The 26437-nt window shown below is 32.6% G+C and overlaps 1 protein-coding gene and 1 pseudogene across 5 annotated transcripts in view; both read left to right on the top strand.

The window, feature by feature from the left end:
* The first annotated feature begins 1633 nt into the window (after positions 1-1633).
* The window catches only part of CDH19 (cadherin 19), an 85565-nt gene continuing 60761 nt past the window's right edge, over positions 1634-26437 (top strand). For all 5 annotated transcript variants that reach the window (XM_073790802.1, XM_073790800.1, XM_073790801.1 and 2 more), the window contains exons 1-2: positions 1634-1804; positions 10191-10240. The gene's annotated coding sequence lies outside the window, so the exon portion shown is untranslated. The remainder of the gene's footprint in view (positions 1805-10190; positions 10241-26437) is intronic.
* Positions 20005-20523, top strand: LOC101332434 (cytochrome b-c1 complex subunit 7 pseudogene; annotated as a pseudogene).

The raw sequence follows: 26437 nt of genomic DNA, 5'->3' as shown, positions 1-26437 counted from the left end.
TGCTGTTAATGGTATTCTACGTAAAATATATAGTTTCAAACTGTACCTTCTTTAGAAAGTTTAATACTGTCTCAGTGGATTTCCTACAGTCCTGATTGTCCTTTTAGTGGTATTATAACAATCGGTGTAGAAAATGCTGATCCACACTTGTTCTCTTTTGCCTTAAGATAAGCCCTCAGGACATCTTGTGGCACCAGGCTGTCAGGTTGAAAAAGTGTAATTGCAGTTCAGAGTGGATCTGGATACTGTATCAAGGCAGGAAACAATACTCCATAAGATGTTAGATCCTTACCCAAACACTAGAACATGGATGAATCTAGAGAACATTATGCAAGTGAAATGAGGCATTCACAGAAGGCTATATTGCATGAGTCCACTTATATGAGGTGTCTTAATTTGTCAAACTCAGAAGCAGAGGGTAGAATGGAAGTTGATGGGGCCTGGGGGCAGGTGGAAATGGGGAGCCGTTGTTCAATGGGTATAAAGTTTCCGTTATACAAGATGAGAAAGTTCTAGAGATCTGCTGTACAATGTTGTGCTGCTAGTTTACAAGACTGTACTGTGCACTTTACAATTTGTCAAGAGGGTAACTCTCATGTTAAGTGTTCTTACCACAATTAAAATTTAAAAAATAGCTCTTGGGAAAAAACTTATTTAACTTATTCTTGTTTGGTTTTGCCACATGGTACAGAGGTATCTAACGTCTATTTATTTAGCAAATGGTAACAAATGAAATTTGGTTTTTATGAATTGAAAAACGGAGTAAGCATGAATCAGACGTCATGTAATCTATTTAGTTCTCACTAACGTTGGTTGTAATCTTTTTCCTACTTTCCTTCCACTGTTATGATAAAAAATACAATGAACATGTATATACTCCCGATATTGTAGGACTCAAGTATATTTCTGAAATTTGAAGCTGTCTCCTAACAATAATTGCATATGTAAACCATAAAAATATTAAATTTTATATACATCAATCATAGTGTTAGACACTGTTCACATTTTTTTAACCTCTCTCTGATTTGGTTAAAAGATGATTTTTAACTAAAAACAACTTGAGTAAACAGTGGAGTATAATATTATATATTTCATAATAAATAACTATAACAAATTCTAATTATAAATTTAATACAATAACTATATTTAGGTAATGCATAAACCAAGGAAAAGAAGAGGATTATAATTTAGACATTGCCCTCTCTTTCTGTATTTTACTTTATTCCTGAATAGAAAGACTGAATTAAGGAGCAGCCAGAAGGCATAGACTCACAGTTAAAAAGCTTTTCTCTTTGTAGTAACTTCTGTGCCCGGTTTAAATTGATCATTTGTTTCATCAGCTAATCCCCAAGTAGAGGGCATGTCCTTTCCACTTGCAGAATTCTCTTACATAAGTTGAATTCCCTCCTTATCACCTCAAGCCAATAAGTACTTTATTTTCTTTTTGGTTGTTGTTAGCAAAAAAGGGTGAAAAAAATCAGCTCATGCTACTTGCTGGAGCTGTCTGCATATTAATCCCAGACTATGAACGGACATCAGAATGCCCTTATGATATTTTGCACAAAGGCTCAGTGTTCATGGCTCTGCTCAGAGAACCCAAAATAGCATTCAGTAAGCAGTGACATACTGAAGGTCTTGGTACTAAAAGCACAAGCGTCTGTAACTCAGAGCAATGCGGCACATATAAGGTTTGATGAGAAGCCTGTGAAACAAAATCGGGACAAACTCTCCTACTATTCCTCATGTGTTTCATGTGAATTTTGAATTTGTTTCTGCAGAGCTTATTGAACTTGAAGATACACAGGTAAGAATGTGATAATCAGGCATGTATTGAATATATAAATTAACTCAATGAAAATAGGGCCAAAAAGTACTTGAAAAACTCTGCTAATTTGCACTTCATAAGGAAAATTTCCTAAAAATTTTAAAACTTGACATGTGCATTGAACATTCTCTAAAACAAAAATCAGTTTGCCATCTCTACAGTTCAGATTGAGGAAAATAAAAGTTGCTTATATCTAGAAAATTTAAAACAAGTTTCTTGGGAGGAATGTAGCATTACTGCTTTTTTTTCTTTCTCCAGGATTTTGTTTCTTAAGTTTTTTTCTGTATTTACCTCTCTACTGTCAGATGCTATGAGCAGTAAAGTTATCAACCTTAAAGATATGAGAAAAATATTTATAGAGTAAATATTTTTAAAATAATAAATTATTTATTTCTTAGTAAATGATATTCTGTATGGAGCTTTTCACATATGTCAATAAAACTATATGTTTCTTTGAAGGACAATCTATTATTAAAGTTGACATAATTATTTTATTTTCTTCCTCTTTGCCAGGTTTTTTTGGCTATCAAACTTTCTATTGACTTTCAAAATTTCTTAGAGTGAAAAAGTTTAAGTAATTAAGAATGTTACAAAAATACTACTAAAAAAAGTAAACTATTGAGCATATTATGAATACAAACACATATTAATTTGTGATCTACTATATCTATTACATGTACACATATTAATTTGTAATCTATTATATCTATTACATGAAGTAAGAAGGCTAATTCATCAAATATGAAATTACACAAAACTATAAATTAAGCAATGCAAACTGTGAAAGGCATTTATTATTGTTTCAATTCTAGTTCATTACAAATAATTTTAATCGGGTTACTAATTTTAATAAAATATTTCAATGTAAATTTGCCAAAGGGATTTAGTAAATCAGTAACTAGCATATGAAATAACACCTGAAGAGATTAACAACAAAGATACATAAATAGAATGGCAAACTCTTCTTTAGATTATATAAATTTATAGTTTAGCTCTATAAGTTTATTTTTTAATTAATATACCCAGAGAGAAAACATTATTTATTTAAAATATTTGCAACTTTATATAATTATAATATATAATATATAAAAATTTATATATTAATATATATTTATATTTTGGATGTATTTGCAATATGAAGTAATGTAATAAAATAATATAAATTTATATAATATTGTTTATTTCAAATTCTAAATACTTTAAATGTCTAAATATCACTAGCATGCAAATATATATACTTAAAATTTTTAATTTGAAAATATTTAAATTTCAATATAATCTGAACATTTCTGTTTACCAAATTTTGTAACCAGTAAAAATATTTCCCAAAAGGAATAAACATTACAAAATTAGAAGTCTAGAATTATTTAATCTTTTAAAATAGCCAGTTTGTGAAATCTAGAAATCATTTGACCTCTTATTTTTTATATGTGTTTTCTACTTTACCAAAGTGTTTAACAATGACTGAAATGAATCAGATTATTCTGTAAATTATATCTTCCTTCTACGTTTTCAATTTTTTTTTTTTTTTTTTTTTTGGCTGCACTGCATGGCCTGTGGGATCTTAGTTCCCCCACCAGGGACTGAACCCATATCCCCTGCAGTGGAAGCACAGAGTCTCAACTACTGGACCTCCAGGGAAGTACTATGGTTTCAATTTTAGTATTTTCTTTACTTGTGCCCTTTTATGCTTAAACCCACACACACGCTTTCACACAATTTGTAGAAGTCTTAAAGCATATATTACATAAGTATATATTTTTTTATTTTGTTTCCCCCTTTGAAATATTTCTAAGGTACTTATCTCCAGGAAATTTAAAAAAATAATTCAATTAAATTATCATAAGTTGAAGATGTTTTAAAATGATGTGCACAATTCCTCCCATGCATTCTTAAGAAACCTGACCCATCTTTCAGAAATTTGTCATAATGTAGTACATATAATTTGATAAATAATAATCAGTAGCTAAATATAAATTGGTAGTAAATTTTTTGCCAGTCATGCTCTTAACATGTACCCTTTAAATAGTATGTTATATTTAAAGTCTTATAGTATAGTATTGAACATGTTATTGAATATTAATGCAATAGGAATAAATGTATTACACAGTTTAAAAGAACATATTGAGCTTTTCATATATCTTTATTTAGATTGGGATTTATTGCTACTGACCTAATATTTGAGAACCATGCTGATGAACATGGGAAAATGGAACTTTTATATTTTGTTGTCATGATGACTTTCTTTAATAACCATGATCTTCGAATACCTGTATCTTTGCTTTGGCATAACAGATGAAGGATGAAACATAAACAAATATGGAACTTAATAAAGCATATGAATCCTTTCTTTCTTGCCGTGCTGGTGACAGCTCGCAAATTTGACAAATGAATGAGTTACTTTTTCCATAGTGACAAGAAACATGTTTGACCCTTTTTTTAAAGACCTATACCACTAGAGAGTTTTGTTGCCACCACTCAATTAAAAGAATTCAGCTAAAATGCTCTAAAACCCACCTTTTCACAACTTACAGCAAATCAATTTCTTTTTGAAATGTTGCATGTCCTCTTGAATATTCTGATGTGATTCAGTAAGACAACTCTTGTCTCACATTAAAAACGCCTCTAGAATTAGTAAAGTAGAAATGTTTTTGTCAGAAATTTGTCGCATTAATTAGTACTCAATAAAAGACATTCAGAATCATCAAAAAATGTCTTAAAGCGAAACATAATTTTTCAGGGACTCTGCTTTGGCATATGAAGTCAAGTTTGAGATGTTATTATAGAACAGTGACTTATCAACATACAAGATCAGTACATTTACATTTTATCTGTTCCTTCCTTCTAAGAACTTACTTGATAAATGAATTTTGTAAATTAGCAGTGTAATATATTAAAGTGGGAGTAATTTTGACACATTAGTTATGGCTAAAAATAACCTAGGTAATTTTCTCTAAGTGCAAAATTTAGAAATGTTCCTGTGGAAATGAGAAAATTATGCATAAATCATGGGAACGGAAAATGCCACCATTTTTCTGCCTTTAAGTTGGATTAAAGCTAAATTGTTTTCGAGAGTTTGCCATCTATTTTATTTTTAAAAATCTCAAGTGGAGTATCTATGACCTCCTTTTATAAAAAAAATTTTTTTATTGAAGTACTGTACAGCAAAGTGATTCACTCTTTTTCATATTATTTTCCTTTATGGTTTATCACAGGATATTGAATATAGTTCTCTGTGCTGTACAGTAGGACCTTGTTGTTTAGCTATTCTCTATATAATAGTTTGCATCTGCTAATCCCAAATTCCCAATCCATCCCTCCCGGACCAATCCTCCCCCTTGGCAACAAGTCTGCTCCCTGTATCTTTGAGTCTGTTTCTGTTTTGTAGATAAGTTCATTTGTGTCATATTTTAGATGCCACATGTAAGTGATACCATATGGTATTTGTATGACCTCCTTTGATAAAGAGATAATACCACCAAATTCAGACACAGATATAAACTATAACTAGAACACTATAAAAGATAGAAAAGAAAAAGATAGGGATGAATCTTCTGTTTGAAATTTTAATGGTATTTTTTGTCATTAAGCAAATACTTCTTGACAGTTCTTGGAGTTGCTCTTGAATTAGTGAAGCAAAATATAACTCTTTCCCCAATGTGTTAGATGAAAAATAAAAGGGCCACGCTGTAATTTTTTAATTGGATGTAAATCCCCTTCTTCTAATTTGGACTTTTGTCTTGGGGCTTTTTAAAACATCGGTTGCTCTTTGGTCATTTTCTGTCCTTAACCAATGTCTACTAACTATGCCAATTCTACAGGCATATCAGAATTTGACTCCAAATTTATTGGTTAATAATAAATAAGCATATGTGTTTCTATACATGCATACCCATATATACACACATATGTGTGTATATATATTTATCTATGGTCAAATTTCAAATTTACATATATACTCATTTAATAATTTTAAGCCCACACAAATTATTTGTTAAAATACTGTGCCATGTTAGAGTGCAGATTTAATAAAGTCACTTATATGAAATTTAAACTGGCTTTTTAAATTATAGTTTCTGTGCAATATTACATAAGTTACAGGTGTACAATATAGCGATTCACAACTTTTAAAGGTTATACTCCATTTATAGTTATTATAAAATATTGGCTATATTCCCCATTTTGTACAATATATCCTTAGAGCTTATTTTATGCCTAATAGTTTGTACCATTTAATCTCCTGACCCTATATTTTCCCTCCCCCCTTCCCTCTCCCCAGTGGTAACTACTAGTTTGTTCTCTATATCTGTGAGTCTGCTTCTTTTTTGTTAATTTCACTAGTTGTGTATAATTTTTAGATTTCACATATAAATGATATCATAGAGTAATTGTCTTTCTCTGCCTGACTTATTTCACTTAGCATAATGTCCTCCAAGTCCACCCATGTTGCTGCAAATTTAAATTATTTTAAAGGTGTGAAACAGTGCTGTCATTGTGTGTGTATACACGTGTGCATATATGTATATTCCATATATACATAGGATTTTTTTAAACCAACGTTTAAAACACACAGTTCTTAACTCATAAGAATAATTTTCATGAGGTATGTGACATTGTATTATAATGATACCACTAAGCTTTTGTTTTGTAGGGAAAAAAGGACAAGCAATACATGTTTAAGGCTATATGTATATGAGTTAAACATTACAAATCTTAGTAAGATATTAATTAGTTCCTTTCTACATATTACAAAACAATTATAAGGGTTGCCAGGGTTTTTAAAAAATTATGTAAGGAATTATTTCATGTAAGAACATCATCCCTTTCCACAGAATACATGAACTCTCCCTACCCGTTGACAGGTTGGAGTGTCTCATAGTGCACATAACTTAAATTTTTAGGAAAAACAGAGACACTTATTCCCTCAATAATTCAGTCATTCAGCTTCTACATTAATATTATACTGAATGAGGGAATTCCCTGGCAGTCCAGTGGTTAAGACTTTGCCTTCCAATGCAGGGGTTGTGGGTTCAATCCCTGGCTGGGGAGCTAAGATCCCACATGTCTTGCAGCCAAAAAACCAAAACAGAAGCAATATTGTAACAAATTCAATAAAGACTTTAAAAATCGTCCACATAAAAAAATCGTAAAAAAAAAGTTATACTGAATGCTTCTACATTAAGCACTAAAAAAAAGCATCTTTATCTTCCCTGGTATCAATTACAAAGGAATAAAAAATTTAAGTAAGATATCCTATTTTACTTTTTAAATCAATTTTGCGTCTCAAATGAACTATATTCATGATGATTTTCCTTCCTTAAGTCTATGTATTTTTAACCCATCCCGTCTCTTGGAGGTACATTTACTGTTTTATATATTTTAAAACATCTATTACTTATCTTGAAGGAGTGTTTGTTTAAAAATATTTTGTACTGGGCTTCCCTGGTGGCGCAGTGGTTGAGAGTCCGCCTGCTGATGCAGGGGACATGGGTTCGTGCCCCGGTCCGGAAAGATCCCACATGCCGCGGAGCGGCTGGGCCCGCGAGCCATGGCCGCTGAGCCTGCGTGTCCAGAGCCTGTGCTTCGCAATGGGAGAGGCCACAACAGTGAGAGGCCCGTGTACCGCAAAAAAAAAAAAAAAAAAAAAAAAAAATTTTGTACTAAAATATAGATATATTCTCACTTCCTTTAAAAACATGTCCTTTGAAATGTACATTCCATATTAGGACCCAGAATTTCTTATAATTTTTATCCAACTTTTTGTGAGTAAATATTGTAATAGTAAACTCTTTATAAACTTTTTTATTTCAGTTTTGAAGTTGATTTGAGTAAGTGTTATCTTAACACATGGAATATTCTGAGAGATTATTTGAAGTTCCTGAATTTATTGTTTAACTCTAAAGTCATAGCAAAGCATAAACAGTGGTAATTCATTATTATTATTTACTTATATATTATCATTCTTAATAATAAACAGAATTTATTGAGTGGTTACTTTGGTGCTTGGTTTATTTTTTTCTTTGCAGCATCTTTGCTTATTATTGCTCATTTAATTGTCCTACAAATGGGCTCTCAAACACTGTAATTTCTATCTTAAAAAATTCTTCATTAACTCTAAGCCCCCTAGGGCAGAGACATATCTCTGCTTTCCATCTATTTGCAACTACTCTGAGAGACACATCTACTCTTGGGACTCAATTCTTGACCTTTAGTCACTCTTCAATCCACTCTTTTCTAACTGTTGAGAATCACTTGTAAAACTTCTCTTGGGCTATTCATCAAGATGCACCAGTTTTTGTTTTTAATTAATGAATGGTATAAGAAACAAAATCTGGACACTTAGGGTGCATATTAATGCTGGTAATAGGTAAATTTTTGCTGATATTGTAATGGTCTCTTTTAGTGGCACTTTAGGAAAGATATCTATTTTTCATGCTCGTTTGTTAATACTGATTTTTCTAATTAAATACAACTCACTATCAAACTCTACTTTCCTGATAGCATATAGTTTTTCTACTACAAAACTATGCACTGTCATTGTAATAATTCTGTCCAACCTCTTTAAACATTTGACTGAGTGTAGATGTCAAAAATTACTCAACTAGCTTCAACAATTAGGTTTCCAAATTCTTCACACAATAAACAAATGCATTGCACCAGAATTTTCTAAATGTCAGTTTCTTTCTGTAGGATAGTTTCAGACCTGAGTTTAGTAGATTAAATGGTCTGAAATCTTTAACACTCCTGAAAGATATTTTCTAATTTCAAAATATCATTCCAATTTATTTTGCTGGTATGAGAAGCAACTAATAACAAGAAATTGTGGTTTAGGAATTTAGAGATTGTAGGAGATTAGTGCATATCTTTGAAAGATTTAACAGGTAGAATTGACCATAGATGAAGCCTGAATATATATGAGAGGTAAAGTGAAGAAAATATTAAAGGGGAATTTTTATTCAACTGAGAGTTTCTGAGTGGAACCTGGTTTCATTCAGTGAAAGAAACAACATAGTGATGATGTGGAATGGGGGATAAAAGATAATTATTTCTGTGTGAGACATGGACATTGAAATGCCTCTTGGAAAATAGGTTTGTAGATCAGGAAAGTGATATATATGGACTATTGAGATTGCTTTGTGATGCTTCAGGATATAAATATTAATTGAAGCTATAAAACCAGGAGATAAACATGAATCAAATGAACAAAAAATTCCTTAAGAATGCAACTCCATAATTTAAGAAATAGGACAGTAAAATGAAATAGAGATTCCTCAGACAAAAGAGAACCACAAACGTGTATGGAGTTTTGCAAACCAAAAAAGGGAGATTTTTGAAAAGGATGTGTGGTTATGGTGCAGGCAACAATGTGCCATGCCACTGTGAAGTTAATTTAAAAAAAAAAATAAAAGTATTTATTAAATTTATAGAAAGAAATAAAGGGGATCCCTTTTGACCTCAATGGATTGGTTGCATTGTACAGTAGTATTGGCGGAAAAAAACAGACTGCATTTTTCTGTAGACTGAATGAGAGACCATGAAGACAGTAAATGGACATTTATCCTGTAATAGTATTTCCCCTCCATTTTCTTTGAGATTTACTTGTGGATGCTGTGCCTTTTGAATTAACCCTCTAATTTCCTGATCTTTTCTATCCAAGTTTCTAGATCTATGCCTTGTTATTCTACTTCCTAAGAGATTTTCTCAAATTTATCTTTTAACCACCCTCCACCTTTTAAAAAACTAGTCATGAAATTGGATTTCACTAGATTTTTTTGGCAATGACTCAGGTGATTGATTTAGATATCCCCAACTATCATTACAGCTTTGTACTTGAGGATATATGTTTCTTTATTAAAGAAAGTTGATAGGTAAGTAGATAGATTTCAGTTTACAAGTTCATGGAATCAACTTTTCTAAATCTATATTTAGATGTGACAATGGTACTATAAGGTGATGGTTTTAGCCTTCTGATTCTATCTCTAAAGTGTGTTAGGTCTTGTCACTATTTATAGTACGTTTCTACTTCAAAACCTGACTTTTCACATAATAGAAACTGCATACGTTAGCTTTGGGTGTATAAACCTGAAATCATTTGTATACAGTCTGCAGCAAATATTTCCTATTTTTTGTTGCCCTGTCTTGAAAGGAGTTCTTTCCTCTATGATTTAAACAACATTAATGTTGACAGTTACTCCTTTGATTTTTATTCCTGTGGTAATGGGGACTTACTAGTGATTCTCTTATGCACCCTAAGGATGGATTAATTAGAGGGTTATGAAGAAATCTGTGATTATAAACATTTAAATAAATGCCATGTTTATGGCATAATAATAACTAATTTTATTGCACATTTAATATGTTCCAGGTGCAGTTCCAGTTCTTTTTAAATGACATCACAACATACATAGAAGTCAGGTATGTTATCTCATTTTACAATTGGAGAAACTCAATCTGAGAGTGTTTAAGCACCCTGATTAGTACCATGCAACTCTTGTATCTATATATGTACAAATCTTTACATTTTATACAGATTTTCCTTAATAGTTAGCATTAATTTAATATTAAATGAAGACTTAAATAAGTAATATAATTAAGAAAAAGAACCAGATGGATATTATATGGTTTATTTGATTTAATTCTTTACTTCATGTCATACATTTATGTACTATTATGTATCCTCAACCTTTATTATTTATAATAACCATCCATTCTAGATATAATTTGGCAACCAGAAAGTTACTACTACATGATCAGGGCTTTACGGTAAAAGTCAGTCTGAGAACCAGAGCAGACTATTCTCTTGAAGAGAAGGGAAGCAGGATAAAGTGGGGGATGTGGATTTGGAACATCCAACATGGCCATTTGGTGCTCCTCTACCTTGCAGAACAGTCTCCAAATAGGTGTTTATGTAACATAGGGCATACACAAGACCGTCAACTGAGCTGTGGGAAAATATAAGAAATTCTATTTGTATTGATGTTTTATCTCATTCTTTTGCATTTCAATTTTCAGTGTGATTTATAAAATATCTATATAGTGGTAAAAGTTGTAGAAGTAAATGATTAGTATATAAATATACAACAAATATTGGAGTCCACCTTCAGCAATTTTTTTCTGATAGGAGTATAAAATATTAAAGTTCAGAAACCACTGCTCTAAAAATAAACCTTGGCCAATATCTGCACACATATTTCATTTCCAAAATAGCATCCATATTCCAGAATCCTGCAACCACATTGATTAAATGTACCCACTCAGAAAGAAACAAGCTCTCTGGATTTAACTCCAATCCCACCAATTATTACATGGCTAAGCAAAGCTAGTTAACCTACATATGTTCATTGTCTGCATTTATAAAATAGCAACATTAAAAGAAAATATACCATAGAATTGTTGTAAGACAAATTAATTAAAGAATGGCATACTCTTTGTATAGTTATAATCATGGAGTAAGTCCTCAATACTTGTTAGACAAGATGATGATGATGATGATAATGATAATGATGATGGTAGTGTCCTCAGACTATTTGCCTTAGAATCACCTATAGTGCTTGTTAAAAATACCTAACTGGTGAATCAGAAGCTATGGAGTGGAAAATCTACATTTTATCCAGAGTAGAATAAGATGTGTAAATCATTTCCCACAAATAGAGGGACGGAACTAACCAAGTTACTGTTTACTTTATACATTTAAGGATCAAGGGATTCTCTTCATGCATAGTAAAAATTTTAAAGTAGAAAAAATGTAATCAGCTCCAACATAAAATAATAACAGTATTGTCACGTGTTCAGAGTTTAAACTAATCATTATTACAACTATTGTCAAAAAAGTGTTTTTGCTGAAATGCTTTTAATATTTCACCCAGTTCCTGAGAATCTGACACTATATGATTCTATGATACTATTTTATGAATTTTAAAATTTTGCATTGATCCTATACACACAGAGACACACACAGACACACTCACACAAGCAAAATACAGGGTATATGACTTTAAACTCTTTTTTTCATTCACTATGATTTGGGCCTTTAAAAAAATCATGTTTATATTATGCCTTTTTCAATAACAGAATCATATTTTCCACACCATTTAGAAGTGGTGCTTACGAAGTATTGCTTTTGATGGTAGAATAAATTTATAGATATTGTAGTTGTAAAGATGTACTGAAAACAATTGATAATTGGAGAAAGAAACATTTTTTGGATATATTTGACTAGGCTTTATTGAGCTACTAATACAACATCAGCAAAAATTGTCAAATAGAGTACAACTGTGTCTTTATTTACAATACACAATAATAAGAAGTGGCTAAAAAGATTTTCAACAAGTGAAAACCAAAATAATATCTTTATAATGGAAATTGAGGACAAAATAAATAACTGTAACAAATTCTTCGGAGAGTAGAATATATTGTTCATAAGAAGAAAAATATTTTTTTCCTTTGTCTTTTCTTTATAGTGACATATATGTTCAATTTAACAGATATCATTTATGTGATGAAAATAATTAACTGATAATGTTTTATAATCATGCAAAACAATGTTTTAGGTGAAAAATGCCTAAAACAATAACTTTGTGTCATTCTAAGATTGTGGAATTTTTGACTCAAAATATATGTTAACTGATGGTTTTGTAAAACTGCTATGATTTATTTCATGGTTCATGAAATCTTCAAAAGTGTACCTTATTCATCAATGGTTGTTTAAAATTTTTACTTTTCTAAATTTGTCTTTTAGTTTTTCTTAGCATTGAAAATCACTCTTTGTTAGTTATATACTATCTGAAAGCTGTGAATTCATTAGGATTAGATAATAAAGGAAACCTGGAATATATGTTATATTTTCTAATCAATATTTCAGTGGTTTATCTGCATGCATTACACTTTAGTTTTCACCCTGTATAAATTCCATACACACATGCAGACACACACACACACACACACACACACACACACACAGCTGGAGCCTGGCAATAAACACAACGTTCTATTTGTTTAGATACAATTTGTGTGTGTGTGTGCGTAATGCAACTTTGATTAGTTCTAGTCATAAAAATGAAAAATCAGTTAAATCCAAAGAATTGTAAAGAGAGTGTCTACTTGGGACCAATTAACAAGTCCACTCTCAAACAACCTAAGATAGTCATCCAAATCATAAGAGTTCCTCAATTTATATAGATAAGATATTCCAATACCAAACCAGGACTGTCTAGAGAAGAAATAGAATAATTTTGCATATGATATTACCTGGAAAATATCATATGCTATATATCCTATATATCTTTTAATGTATATTCTATATAAAATATTTATACTACCTACAGTACATCATATTGTCATGTATAATATTTTATATAATACAAATTTACATTACATATTGCTTTCTATATATATTATAAATATACATATATATATACAAAGTTGGTTGTATATATTAGCGATACAAGAGTGCCTCAATATTACTGAATCTATTTATTCTGTGAATTATCAGATCAGACTAAAAGAAAGAAACCATGTGTTAATCTCAATTCATAATCTCAATTTTAAAAAGATGCATATTCATAACAAAATTTCTTTGAAAAGTAGAAATGGAAAGTAACTTATTTAGCCTTCTAAGATATATACAACAAATTCGACAATATATAACCACTTAATGTTTAAACACTAACAGCTTTCCCATGTGAAGACAGGGAAAAAAGTGAGAATTTTGTGTCTGTGTGTATGTGTGCATGTTACATACTTTTAAATTATTTCTTATTTGGCATTGTTGAAATAGGTGAGCCTTTGCTGCCCATTGCATCCTGTGTGGCCCTAATTTTTTAAATTTTCCTCTCCTGCACTCAACTTAAGCATGTGGTTACAGGCTCTGGGATTGAAATTGAAAGTGGAAATCTATAGGACTGAACATACAAGTGTCCATTCATAATAATTCTACTCATTCTTTTTGAACCAAATAAGCTGAATTGAATCCATCAGTAAGGTAATCATTAGGAGGTTATGATTTAGGAGTTGGGTTAGTGCTCAGAGGAAGTGTGGTTAGAAAGGAAGAAATAGCATTACTATTACTCATACAGAATAAAAGAACAATTAAAACTAATAGGAGAGTTCAAAAAATATGCTAGATTCAAAAGAAGAAAAATATTATCATCAGGCCAAAAAGGTTAATTGTTAAATTGGTGTAACCTAAATGGCAAAAGAAACTCTAAAGTATTAAGGAATGACTATCATATAAATGGTCAAAGTCTTAATGGAAAAATATAAAAGAAAAACCGTATTGAAATATTTTTTAAAAACCTGAATAAATGATGAGTTGCTTAAAAATGGAGAAAATATTCAACATGTAAAAGATAGAGACAAACTTTTCCTTAATGAATCTATAAAATCAAGAAAATTTCAACCACATATTCAGATTTTTTCATATAACTTTAGAAGCTAATTTTAAAGTGTATACAAAATGCTAAAGAACCATTTGAAGAAAAAAAATATTAGTACCAGTAGATCTAGATAGATATAATATAGTAATACATATAAATATAATATTTAAAAGTGTCATTAGTCTACAAAGAAAAGAGAGCCTTTAACTTAGTCCATAACAAATGTGACATTATAAATTTATTAGGCAATTATCGGTTAACAAAAATAATGTTCTGAGAATTACCATTTATATGATCAAAGGTAAAGTTGATTCCTTAACTCAAATAAAACAAAAATAAAAATTTCCATGTGAATTAATGAAAAGTACTAAGTGTGAGACACAAAACAGGAATTTTTTCAGAAACATAGAGTAGAAAATGTTTAAAATGTTTGAGTAGGAAAGGATTTCTTTAAAATAGCATAGAAATGGCAACTGATAAGGAAAAACCTGACAATTTAGACTCTTGTAAAAATTCAAAAATTTTCTGCATGAGAAAAAGCACCATAAAGAAAGTGAAAAACATCCCTAAATTGGAAGAAATTTTAAATGTATGTGCCTAACCAGCAATTTTTAAATTTTTTTTAGCTTCTGTAAATAATGCTTAAAAATCAGTTAGAAAAAGACAAGCAATTAAAATTTAGCAAAAATAAATGAGGTCGGGACTTCCCTGCTTGTGCAGCGGTTAAGAATCCACCTGCCAAAGCAGGGGACACAGGCTCAAGGCCTGGTCTGGGAAGATCCCACATGCTGCAGAGCAAGTAAGCCCTTGCGCCACTACTGAGCCTGCGCTCTACAGCCTGCGAGCCGCAAAGAATTCAGAATAATGATAGTAAAGATGATCCAAAATCTTGGAAATAGAATAGACAAAATGCAAGAAACATTTAACAAGGACCTAGAAGAACTAAAGAGGAAACAAGCAACTATGAGCAACACAATAAATGAAATTAAAAACACTCTAGAAGGGATCAATAGCAGAATAACTAAGGCAGAAGAACAGATAAGTTACCTAGAAGATAAAATAGTGGAAATAACTACTGTAGGGCAGAATAAAGAAAAAAGAAAGAAAAGAACTGAGGACAGTCTCAGAGACCTCTGAGACAACATTAAACACACCAACATTAGAATTATAGGGGTCCCAGAAGAAGAAGAAGAAGAGAAAAAGAAAGGGACTGAGAAAATATTTGAAGAGATTATAGTTGAAAACTTTCCTAATATGGGAAAGGAAATAGTTAATCAAGTCCAGGAAGTACAGAGAGTCCCATACAGGATAAATCCAAGGAGAAATACGCCAAGACACATATTAATCCAACTATCAAAAGATAAATACAAAGAAAACATATTAAAAGCAGCAAGGGAAAAACAACAAATAACACACAAGGGAATCCCCATAAGGTTAACAGCTGATCTTTCAGCAGAAACTCTGCAAGCCAGAAGGGACTGACAGGACATATTTAAAGTGATGAAGGAGAAAACCTACAACCAAGATTATTCTACCCAGCAGGATCTCATTCAGATTTGATGGATAAATTAAAACCTTTACAGACAAGCAAAAGTTGAGAGAGTTCAGCACCACCAAACCAGCTTTACAACAACTGCTAAAGGAACTTCTCAAGGCAAGAAACACAAGAGAAGGAAAAGACCTACAATAACGAACCCAAAACAATTAAGAAAATGGGAATAGGAACATACATATCGAAAACTACCTTAAATGTAAATGGATTAAATGCTCCCATAAAAGGCACAGACTGTCTGAATGGATACAAAAACAAGACCCATATATATGCTGTGCACAAGACACCCACTTCAGACCTAGGGACACATACAGACTGAAGTGACGGGGTGGAAAAAGATATTCCATGCAAATGGAAATCAAAAGGAAGCTGGAATAGTAATTCTTATATCAGATGAAATAGACTTTAAAATAGACTATTACAAGAGACAAAGAAGGACACTACATAATGATCAAGGGATCGATCCAAGAAGAAGATATAACAATTGTAAACATTTATGCACCCAACATAGGAGCACCTCAATATATAAGGCAGGGGCTTCCCTGGTGGTGCATTGGTTGAGAGTATGCCTGCCGATGCTGGGGACACGGGTTTGTGCTCCGGTCCGGGAGGATCCCACATGCCACGGAGCAATTGGGTCTGTGAGCCATGGCCACTGAGCCTGCACGTCCAGAGCCTGTGCTCTGCAATGGGAGAGGCCACAACAGTGAGAGGCCCGCGCACCGCAAAAAAAAAAAAAAAAAAAAAAGAAAAAAATATATATGGCAAATACTAACAGCCATAAAAAGGGAAATAACAGCCATAAAAGGGGAAATAGACCAAAAAAGTGTAACACAGGGCTTTCCTGGTGGCGCAGTGGTTGAGAGTCGGCCTGCTGATGCAGGGGACATGGGTTCGTGCCCCAGTCTGGGAAGATCCCACATGCCGTGGAGTGGCTGGGCCCGTGAGCCATGGCCCCTGATCCTGCGCGTCCAGAGCCTGTGCTCCACAACGGGAGAGGCCACAAGTGTGAGTGGCCCATGTAAAGCAAAAAAACAAAAAAAAAGTGTAACGCATTCATAGTAGGGGACTTTAACACCCCACTTTCACCAATGGACAGATCATCCGAAATGAAAATAAATAAGGAAACACAAGCTTTAAATGATACACTAAACAAGATGGACTTAATTGATATTTATAAGACATTCCGTCCAAAAACAACAGAAAACACATTTTTCTCAAGTGCTCATGGAACATTCTCCAGGATAGATCATATCTTGGGTCACAAATCAACCCTTGGTAAATTTAAGAAAATTGAAATTTTATCAAGTATCTTTTCTGACCACAACGCCATGAGACTAGATATCAATTACAGGAAAAGATCTGTAAAAATACAAACACATGGAGGCTAAACAATACACTACTTAATAATGAAGTGATCACTGAAGAAATCAAAGAGGAAATCAAAAAATACCTAGAAACAAATGACAATGGAGACACGATGACCCAAAACCTATGGGATACAGCAAAAGCAGTTCTAAGGGGGAAGTTTATAGCAACAAGACAAGGTTGCCCACTCTCACCACTCTTATTCAACATAGTTTTGGAAATTTTAGCCACAGCAATCAGAGAAGAAAAGGAAATAAAAGGAATCCAAATCAGAAAAGGAGAAGTAAAGCTGTCACTGTTTGCAGATGACATGATACTATACATAGAGAATCCTAAGGATGCTACCAGAAAACTACTAGAGCTAATCAATGAAGTTGGTAAAGTAGCAGGATACAAAATCAATGCACAGAAATCTCTGGCATTCCTATACACTAATGACAAAAAATCTGAAAGTGAAATCAAGAAAACACTCCCATTTACCATTGCAACAAAAAGAATAAAATATCTAGGAATAAATCTTCCTAAGGAGACAAAAGACCTGTATGCAGAAAATTATAAGACACTGATGAAAGAAATTCAAGATGATACAAATAGATGGAGAGATATACCATGTTCTTGGATTGGAAGAATCAGCATTGTGAAAATGACTCTACTACCCAAAGCAATCTACATATTCAATGCAATCCCTATCAAACTACCACTGGCATTTTTCACAGGACTAGAACAAAAAATTTCACAATTTGTATGGAAACACAAAAGACCCCGAAAAGCCAAAGCAATCTTGAGAACGAAAAATGGAGCTGGAGGAATCAGGCTCCCTGACTTCAGACTATACTACAAAGCTACAGTAATCAAGACAGTATGGTACTGGCACAAAAACAGAAATATAGATCAATGGAACAGGATAGAAAACCCAGAGGTAAACTCACGCACATATGGTCACCTTATCTTTGATAAAGGAGGCAAGAATACACAGTGGAGAAAAGACAGCCTCTTCAATAAGTGGTACTGGGAAAACTGGACAAGTACATGTAAAATTATGAGATTAGAACATTCCCTAACACCATACACAAAAATAAGCTCAAAATGTATTAAAACCTAAATGTAAGGCCAGAAACTATCAAACTCTTAGAGGAAAACATAGGCAGAACACTATGACATAAATCACAGCAAGATCCTTTTTGACCTACTCCTAGAGAAATGGAAATAAAAACAAAAATAAACAAATGGGACTTAATGAAGCTTCAAAGCTTTTGCACAGCAAAGGAAACCATAAACAAGACCAAAAGACAACCCTCAGAATGGGAGAAAATATTTGTAAATGAAGCAACTGACAAAGATTAATCTCCAAAATTTACGTGCTGCTCATGCAGCTCAATAACAAAAAATCAAACAACCCAATCCAAAAATGGGCAGAAGACCTAAATAGACATTTCTCCAAAGAAGATATACAGATTGCCAACAAACACATGAAAGAATGCTCAACATCATTAATCGTTAGAGAAATGCAAATCAAAACTACAATGAGATATCATCTCACACCAGTCAGAATTGCCATCATCAAAAAATCTAGAAATAATAAATGCTGGAGAGGGTGTGCAGAAAAGGAAACCCTCTTGCACTGTTGGTGGGAATGTAAATTGATACAGCCACTGTGGAGAACAGTATGGAGGTTCCTTAAAAAACTACAAATAGAACTACCATATGACCCAGCAATCCCACTACTGGGCATATACCCTGAGAAAACCATAATTCAAAAAGAGTCATGTACCAAAATGTTCATTGCAGCTCTATTTATAATAGCCCGAAGATGGAAACAACCTAAGTGTCCATCATCGGAAGAATGGATAAAGAAGATGTGGCACATATATACAATGGAATATTACTCAGCCATATAAAGAAACGAAATTGAGTTATTTGTTGTGAGGTGGATGGATCTAGAGTCTGTCATACAGAGTGAAGTAAGTCAGAATGAGAAAGACAAATACCGTATGCTAACACATATATATGGAATCTAAGCAAAATAAAATGAAGAACCTAGGGGTAAGACGGGAATAAAGACACAGACCTACTAGAGAATGGACTTGAGGATATGGGGAGGGGAAAGGGTAAGCTGTGACAAAGTGAGAGAGTGGCTTGGACATATATACACTACCAAACGTAAAATAGGTAGCTAGTGGGAAGCAGCCGCATAGCACACAGAGATCAGCTCTGTGGTTTGTGACCACCTAGAGGGGTGGTATAGGGAGGGTGGGAGGGAGGGAGACGCAAGAGGGAAGAGATATGGTAACATATGTATAACTGATTCACTTTGTTATAAAGCAGAAACCAACACACCATTGTAAAGCTATTATACTCCAATAAAGATGTTAAAAAAATAAATTAAATAATTTGGATAAAAAAATAGTAAAGCATTTCTTTATTTACAGTAAAAATTTAACATCTACTTTTCTTTTTTCGAACTATTAAGTGCTATTGTTTTAAATTTTAAATAACACCACAGACTAAAAACAGCTAACATAAAAATATTTTATGCTTGCCACCTCAAGTCATGGGAATGCTACCAGATTGAAGGTCTATCTGTCTATGTTCAAGCATAACTCCAAACAAAAAAATTAATACCTTAACTAATTACCTGAGAAAGAAAAGAAATAGGTTATGCACCTTGGTGGAGGGGAAGGATTAAAATCGGTTATTTTCCAGGAAATTCATTATCCCAGCTAACCTTAATTTTAAAAGTTGTTCATGCCGGCCGCCAGAATTGCACCTGCACGTTCTCTCGTTCTCTCTCTCTCTCTCTCTCTCTCTCTCTCTCTCTCTCTCCCTCCAACCCCCGCCCCTCCTCGCGACGTTGACTTAACACGCCTGCGCATTGTGCCTTGCGTGACCTCTAGGACTTACCCAGCAGGCAACGCTTCTGTCTCGGGTTAAAATGGCGGGTAGGCCTGCCGTTGCAGCATCAAGCAAATGGCTGCAGGGTATTCGAAAATGGTATTACAATGCTGCCAGGTTCAATAAACTGGGCTTAATGCGAGATGATACAATATATGAGAATGACGATGTAAAAGAAGCCATAAGAAGACTTCCTGAGAACCTTTATAATGACAGGGTGTTTCGCATTAAGAGAGCCCTGGACCTGACCGTGAGGCAGCAGATCTTGCCTAAAGAGCAGTGGACAAAATATGAGGAGGATAAATTCTACCTTGAACCACATCTGAAAGAGGTTATTCGGGAAAGAAAAGAGAGAGAAGAATGGGCAAAAAAAAAATCATGTATTCTAAATCTGGATGCAGCTATCGTAAAGTATTTTTATGAAGTTGGTTAAACCTGAAATGTACAATGTAGAACTATCTGGGCTGTAAATGTATTACTTTAAATAAATCTCTATTATAATTTTAAAAATAAATAAATAAAAGTTGTTCATTATAACTCTGATGAAATGAAGATTTCTTTCAAGTTTTTATTTTTAGTGTCGTATCCAAAACTGATTTTAGTATTTCATAGATTGTTGACATGCATGTAAAATATCCTGGTATTAAATGCTTGAGAAATGTACCCAAAATTGAATGTACCCAACAAATGAGGAAATCACAAAGAAAAATAAAACTCAAGATAAAAGATTTTAACCATTTGCTTTAAAAATACTGCAGAAATGGCAGAAGAAATAATTCAGTACCTAATATTGTGGAGAAAATATCCCAGAAAAATCAGGACTGAATTGAACTAGAGAAACCAAGACTTGACATATACACAAGAAAAAGTTAACTGAATTATACAAGCTACAGAGATTTGTAGCCTATTAAACCATGCTTCATATCTTAACTTGAAAATACTTAACTTGGGCAGCTGTTTGAAATAATGTTTTTGAAATTAATATGCAAATGTACTTGTCCTTGGGCACATCATATTTCTCCCCAACTCTGACCCTATTCGACTTCTTGTATTCTTTCAGGTTAGGCATTTTTATCTCTTCTATTACTCTGACAAGTCTTTATTTCAGCTGTTATCTATAGCTGGGCTTTGTGATCCCCTTTCTCTCATTAGTTTATATAAGCTCACTTCGATCTTTCTTCTTTTTTTAAATGGAAGTTAATAATTAGTATCTCCTTGAATTACAAGGAAGATTAACAGGAAAATATATGGACGACCTACTATAGTGTCAAGAATAAATTTGGTGATTTTGTCAGGGTGCTAATCTATGAACCAAGTTCTCAGCAATCTCATACCACAAATACTTAAGAGTCAGTGGGGATGCAGTCCCTCAGTGACTCAAGCTTGATTGAGACTCCACCATCTCATAACTACAGCATCTGGTTGCCTAAAAAAAGAAAGATAAAAGAATTATTCACAGGTCTTTTACTGCTTCTGGTCTGAAAAAATAGGCATATAACTTTTACTTATATTTCATTAAAAAAATTAATCTCATAACCCTTCCCAGTTGTAGTAGGGTTATTGGTAAACCATGATATGTCTACCACAGTGGTCAAAAGATTTTAGTTCCTTTTTTACTCTCTTATGTCATATCCCAGTCACAGTCATTTCAGCTTACTAATTATCCAGAAGTTAGAGATAGTTAATGAAATCCTACAGAATTAAAGCTAGGCTTTTCTTAGAGCAGTTGGGTGGAAGGGAAGATACCATGATAACAATTACAGGTTTTGCTGCATCTGGAATCACCAAGTGCCCACTTGGAAGCTTCGCCTGTAATTTTTGCAGGTATCTCAACCTCAGTATTTCCAAACCTACCTTTGACATCCCCTACACAGGAAATCTCTCTTGAAATCCAATTAGCCATCAAGTTTTCAATTCTGTTTCCATATTATACATTGCTGCTGTTACTCATATTATCCCTTTCTGGGCACCGTGATTAATCTGAGTGCTGGGATGAACTGGAACCTTCAAGTGGGCAATAAACTGTTACAATAGATGGGAGAAACAGAACAACCATTTCAAAGTCCTAGAATTGCAGATGCTTTTTTAGCACTGATTAGAAAATTCAAATTATTTCATTGAAAACTAACATCATATTAACTAATGTTTAAAATAAAAATAAATATAAATGAAATATGAAGGTAGACATTGAGATGGGAAATGTAAGCAATAGAGTCCCCAAGATATTTCAGCTAGAACTGTTCAAGAACTTAACATTTTTCTATTATTAATATCCTTGCTTCTGCATTTAAGTAAGTAGATAAGGTTTTAAATAGATTCACACAAATATAGAGTATCTTTTTTGAAATGAATGTTGAGGCAGTGTATACAACATAAAAAAAGTAAACTTCAAGGTGCAGTCCATAACCTTCCCCCAACCACCTATGTTACTACTCTATAAAGAATTATAAAGATGCTTATGGAATAAGGGGGACTGTTAAGAGGCATTCATTTTCTTTTCTTTCACAAATAATCAGTCAAATTAAAATAGAAAAAGGAAAATAATCTCTAACTACTTCTTCTCTGGTAATATTACCACTCACAGCCCCAAGAGCCTCATTTTACTATTAGTTTCACACTGAGGTTTTATAAAATTTACTTTCTTCAAACATTTAGATCCCAGTATAAGAAGTTAGACATGCTTCTTTAAACTGATAAAGAGAAACATTTTATCTTATTTTTGAAGTAGTATTTTAGAAACCATGATTTTCAGATTTTTTTGAGCTTTGGAACTTCCTGATCATTGCAAAATGTGTCTTTTGATATATTATTTTGCCAAGCCTACTCAATGGTTTTCTGAAGACAGAGACATTATATTAATTGCCATCTGCTTTTCTCTATGAGAAGCTGGCTTAGTTGAGCTTAGTTTCAGCCTTCCACAGAATACATTGTATTTTTATAAGTTTTCACAGATGGAATAATTATCTTTATGTAACCAAGAAGAGGGCATAGAAAAGACAATTTCTAATTAGATTCAGTTACAAACTGTGTAAGTGCATATATTATAATATTTTTCATCCCTTAAGTCATAATTAGTCTTCTTTGAAAACATAATTGTTTTGAGTCACACTGGGATCATTTTCAGCCTATATATGTCCATGCTATATCACATATTTCTTCAAGCATGACAATGTTTATTTGTCATAGTCACTTAGCATGCTTGGAAAAAATATAATGACATTCAAATCCTTTGAAAATACATGCAGAGCATATACATTAGGGACAATATATCCTACACTATGTTTGCAATAGTCATATATAAAATTTTTATATGTGCATGAAGTTTGCAGAAATCACAATAGCTGACTACTTCAAAGTTTAGAAATAAAGAAATCATTAGATCTTTATTACCTATGTATAGGTAGCTATTCTTATAGAGCTAGTTTAAAATACTTACATAACACATATAGCACAGGGAACTCTGCTCAATATTATGTAACAACCTAAATGGGAAAATAATTTGAAATATATATATATATATGTATAACTGAATCACTTTGCTGTACACCTGAAATTATCACAACATTGTTAATCAACTATACTCCAATATAAAATAAAAAGTTAAAAAAATAAAATTTTAATGTCATGGAAAAATTTTTTAAAAATAAATAAAATACATAGCACATACAATGTGTCAGATAATATTCTGGGTACATCAACTCATATAATCAAGATAACAACCTAAAGGGATAGGCCCTATTATCATCCTCATTTATCATGTGACAAAACTGAGGCACCCAGAGGTTAAGCCAGTTGCCCAAAGTCACACAGTTATTGGTTGGTGGGGCTGGTCTAGTAATAGTCATACTTGCCCCACAGGTGGCGCTCTTCACTCCATCAAGCAGCCTTTAGAACAGAATAACTTCAGTCAGTAAACTCTTGATCTTCATTATGGTGCTACATAACCTTAATCTATGTAAAATAGTTATATAATTCATTATAAAGCTCTGTGTATATATGTATTAATGAAATAAATATTAAAACTAAAAAATAGAAATACATATTAATTTTACTCCATTTATAATTCCTCAATTCACAGTTAATTTCTATCTGCATTTGAGGGCATAGTCTTCCAGGCTTTCTTCTCTGAATTTGTCTACATTTATTGTCAAATTAATGGAATCATTTTCTGTGTATTTAATTTATTTCTTTCACCTAAAAAAGTGTAGCAGCATATTTCTGTTTCATTAAATGACTTTACAGCACAACCTTTACAGCAACATAATAACTGAATAACATTATGTTAACATGAATTTTGAAATTTGTTTTTATTCCGTTGTTTCTTTGTCAACTCTGAGAGCAATTTTGTATATCTTCTCCAAATGATATATAGGGTATTCAGTGATTTTCCAGTGTTTTAAAATTATACAATGATAGAAAAATATAGACAAATACATATGGGTTTACCTCCAGAAATAATATATTAGAATACCTTTTTAGGTGTTAGAAATAAAGCACTGTTTTATTTGTCCATGTTATATACTTTCACAAGAACATTAAAAGATTTCAAAAACAGAAAGTATTTTCACAGCAGTCACACAAGAAAATAAGTGTGAGAAATAGCCTATGGACATGCAATGGCTAAATTAAAATTAGATTTCAAAAATAGTAAAGACATAATTAAGTTCTTTACATATTAATTGCATTGGCAACATGTAGTGAGGAATATAGTCCAAAAGTAGTTTAGGCCAATCTTCAGCTCAGAAGCATACCAAGATTTAGCCTTGAAATTATAAGAATAAATCATATTTTGGTAGCTTGTGGAAGGGGAATAAAAGGTAGAATATGAGACTTTTAAAAATGAGATTTTGCCAGTGTGTATTTCATCAACTGGAATCTGTCTCTTCTCATTCTAGAATATTTTGCATGGTCAGGTTCAATCTTGTCAACACATAACACTCCAAATATGGGGCTCATTAATCCACAGCCCTCCCCACTACTCCAGAACAGAGTTCACAACAGCCAGACCAGGAATGGAACGACTCCATATTTTAGGACACTACACACATAGTGAATGGGGAAGGCTGTAAGTTCAAAGAGGGCTTAGGAGATTCTCATACAGGTGTTCTGACACTATATTGCTTCATGTGTGGCATACTCTTTTAATTCCACAGTAAATACTCAAAATGTAAGTCTAACGAGAGTTTATAAATGGGACAAAGAAAAGGTCTTTAACATTCTAGATTTATTAATAAAGAACTAGCACATGGTTAATTATAATTTTTGGTTCAAAAATTGTCTTTCTTCCTTCTCACTTATATCTGCAAGCTATATCCACTCATTTCTTGTTATATTCTTATTAGCAGTTCTAAGAAAGCCATGTAAAAGCCTTTATTTATAATGTCACTCTAAGAGACTGCCAAGTTTCCCTTGATTTTTGAGATCACAAATAGGATTAAGTTTCTATATTTATCCCACCCACATTTCCCCAGCTCCAACTTTTATCTCCCCACACACAGCCACCAAATCCATCATTCTGACTTATTCTTTCCCTTTGTTTTTTTTGTGACCCCAAGAATCTTTAGAGTAAGAGAGAAAATGACAGTCCAAAAGGAGATAATAGAAAACATTTTATTATATCTAGTTCAAGACTGGTCCAAATGTTAAAATGCAATTTATAGATCTTTATTCAACTTCAATAACATGAACTATCAGCAAAAGATGTCATACACAGTGTTAGATATATATGCATTTTCTTTCTTCCATTCAGTAAAGCACAATATATATTGTACACTCCATGCCCTTAAAATTAGATTTCCAGTCCTACCTCTATTTGGTACTATGCAGGTCACTTAAAATTTCTGAATAGATTCTCTAGGGCCCATTTCAGACATACTAACTGATAACAGTTTTCCTTATTAGCCTGAACTCAGCCCTGAATATTTCTCAGTCTGGCACTGCTGACAGCTGTCAACACTCTTCAGTCAGAAGTGGACTATTATTTGAAACGTTTTTCCCTTCCCCTGAAATGTATGACCATTATAGAATATTTGGAATATGCAAGAGTGTAAACGAAGTCACAATAGATCATCATTTGGGCATGCTTACTGCCACCGTTTCATTCCTCTATTTTTATATTGAGGTTCAAATGAAAGGGTATTCATATCTGTTTTGTTATGATATAGGAATATGAAATAGTGATAGTTTAATTTTTAAATATTTCAATCATACACTTAAACTGAAAAAAAAATAACATATGGTAGAAAAATTACCCAGGTTTAATGAATATTATGATTTGACACCTTTAGATTATTTTAGAGGGAGGAAAATGTGACAGATACTTCTAAACTTCAAACCAGTTTCTCTTTCTCCTATCATGTTAATTACCATAATAAATTTTGTGTGTTGTTTTTCTTTTCCTAAGCTTATTTTACAAAATCAACTTAT

This window comes from Tursiops truncatus, chromosome 13 (assembly GCF_011762595.2).
Source record: "Tursiops truncatus isolate mTurTru1 chromosome 13, mTurTru1.mat.Y, whole genome shotgun sequence".
In the NCBI taxonomy this organism is placed as follows: Eukaryota; Metazoa; Chordata; class Mammalia; order Artiodactyla; family Delphinidae; genus Tursiops; species Tursiops truncatus.
The sequence above is the reverse complement of the archived record's forward strand: the minus strand, read 5'-3'. Positions and strand labels throughout refer to the sequence as shown.